Raw genomic sequence first — 2869 nt, forward strand, 5'->3', positions numbered from 1 at the left:
TCTGTAAGAAAGTTTCCAACTATGTTTATAACCACAGCTGTTGTCTCTGAGAGACTGAAGATCCCCAGTTCCCTGGCCAGAGCAGGCCTTCAGGAACTCCTTGGTAAAGAATTTATTAATTGGTTTCAAAGCACAGAGCTCAAGATATTTACCCCAGAAACAACAAGGGTGCAAATTCATACTGCTTCCACCACCTCCCACTCCCCAACCCCAGACCAACAGACTCAGAATCTCTAAGGGAGGAGCTCAGGAATTTGTTTAAAAAGCTCTGCAGGTTGAAATCAAGGGCAGCAGTGGGAAAGGGAGCTAAAGTTTGAGAAGCACTCATCTTTATTTTTTTTATTTTTTATTTTTTAAATATATTTTATTGATTTGTTACAGAGAGGAAGGAAGAGGGACAGAGAGTCAGAAACATCGATGGGAGAGAAACATCGATCAGCTGCCTCCTGCACACCTCCCACTGGGGATGTGCCCGCAACCAAGGTACATGCCCTTGACCGGAATCGAACCCGGGACCCTTCAGTCCACAGGCCGACGCTCTATCCACTGAGCCAAACCGGTCAGGGCAGCACTCATCTTTAAAGCCAAATTCCTTTACAGCTATATGGTTATCTATTGGTTTTAAAGACCTTGGGGCAGAATGATTCCATTACCTCACTGAGTAAACTTTCTCTAGGTAAAACAAATTCCATTGTAGGTAAAATCTTCTCTCTTGCTTATTGACTCTCTTATCTAGCATTCTAGTCTTAAAAGAGTATATAGTATCATTTCATAGTTGATTTTTTTCCCTTTTCTAAGGCCATTCCAAGTGTTCTCTATTATCACTTAAATTATGGTGTCCAGAATAAATCCTAGTGAATACTATAGTACATTGAAAGGCAGATCTTGCCCTAGCTGGTTTGGCTCAGTGGATAGAGCGTTGGCCTGCAGACTGAAGGGTCCCGGGTTTGATTCTAGTCAAGGGCACATGCCTGAGTTGCGGGCTCCATCCCCAGTGAGGGCATGCAGGAGGCAGCCGATTGATGATTCTCTCTCATCATTGATGTTTCTATCTCTCTCTCCCTCTCCCTTCCTCTCTGAAATCAATTAAAAAAAATATATATATAGCCCTAACTGGTTTGGCTCAGTGGATAGAGCGTCAGTCTGTGGACTGAAGGGTCCCCGGTTCGATTCCGGTCAAGGGCATGTACCTTGGTTGCAGGCACATCCCCAGTTGGGGGTGTGCAGGAGGCAGCTGATGGATGTTTCTCTCTCATCAATGTTTCCAACTATCCTTCTCCCTTCCTCTTTGTAAAAAAAAAATCAATAAAATATATTTAAAAATATATATATGTAAAAGAAAGGCCGATCTTTCGGACTTTTTGTAATAAAACCCTAGTATGCAAATCAACCGAATGTGGAACAACCAGTCCCTATGATGCGCATTGACCACCAGGGGCAGATGCTCAATGTAGGAGCTGCCTCCCTGGTGGTCAGTGCGCTCCCATGGGGGGAGTGCCAATTAGCCAGAAGCCGGGCTCACGGCTCGTGAACACAGTGCTCACCAGTGGCAGTCAGTGCTAAGGAGTAGTGAGCCAAGTGGTAAGGAACAGCAAGCAGGCTGGGCAGTAAGGAGTGAGGGGTCCTGAACTGCAAGAGGGATGTCTGCCTGTCGGCTTAGGTCTGATCCCACCCGAACATCCCCTGACGGGTCCCGGACTGCAAGAGGGTGCAGGCCAGGCTGAGGGACCCCCCAAGTGCCTGAATTTCATGCACCGGGCCTCTAGAACATGTTTAAGAATCATGAAGCTTAGGAACAGAAAAACAACAACAAATAGTTAATCTGGATTACCAGAGGGAAAAACAGATGACAGACTGGTATAAAACAGAAGGGATTTACTGAATAAGTTTTGCTAATAGGAACTGGATTTGTGCTCCCAATTTGTGCTCCCTTTAAGTTTTGTGTAGCTGGGCTGGCATCCATCTACATAATTTGTCCATACTGTTCCAGGACTCAGTCCCAACGGTTGCGTTCCGACTCTAATCCAGCTTCTCATTGACCATTTATTCTATGCTCTCTCTTCCTTCTACTTCCCCTCATTCTTTCCCAGAAAAGGGATGAAATCATATTAAGCCAGCTGGTAAAGAAAAGCAGTGACAGAAGCAGAATGGGAGAGAGTGCAGAGAGAAAAATAAAAGTCTAAAGCAAAAGGCACAGACATAGATTAGATTTGAGACAGGCAAAAGAGGAATGGCACAAGTGACAAAATACCATAAACAACTTTCAGAAATAGATGGAGACATATTGCTCACAGTTAGAGGAACAGAATAGAAGAGGTACTTAAGCAGCATACATAAGCAAACCCAGGGACGTGAAATAAATGTAGAGACACTGGAAGAGGGAGACACTGTCAGGTGTTGAACTGTATCATACAGAATTCTGGAGAAAGCATTTGCAGACAGAATCTTTTTTAAAAATTTATTTTAGAGAGAATAAGGGAGAGAGAGAAACATTGATGTGTGAGAAAAACATCAATCGGTCACCTTCTGCATGCCCCCTGATCGGGGATTGAACCCGCAACCCGGGCATGTGCCCTGACTGGGAATCCAACCCGCCACCTTTTGGTGTATATCCCATACACCAACAACCAACAGCCACACTGGCCAGGGCAGACAGAATATTTTTTTAAAATATTTTTTATTTTTTGAATTTTTATAAAAGTTTGTTTGAGCCAAATTTACGACATATGCCAGGAAGCAAGATCTCAAATGTTCTTGCAGGCAGAATCTTGATAAGAACAGAATTTGAAGGAAATCTTTATTTATCCTATTTCCAAGGAAGAGACCAGTGGGCGCTTATCAAGAGCCTACTTCTATGTTGTGTTTCACT

Source organism: Plecotus auritus, assembly GCF_963455305.1.
Source record: "Plecotus auritus genome assembly, chromosome: 3".
Classification (NCBI taxonomy): Eukaryota; Metazoa; Chordata; class Mammalia; order Chiroptera; family Vespertilionidae; genus Plecotus; species Plecotus auritus.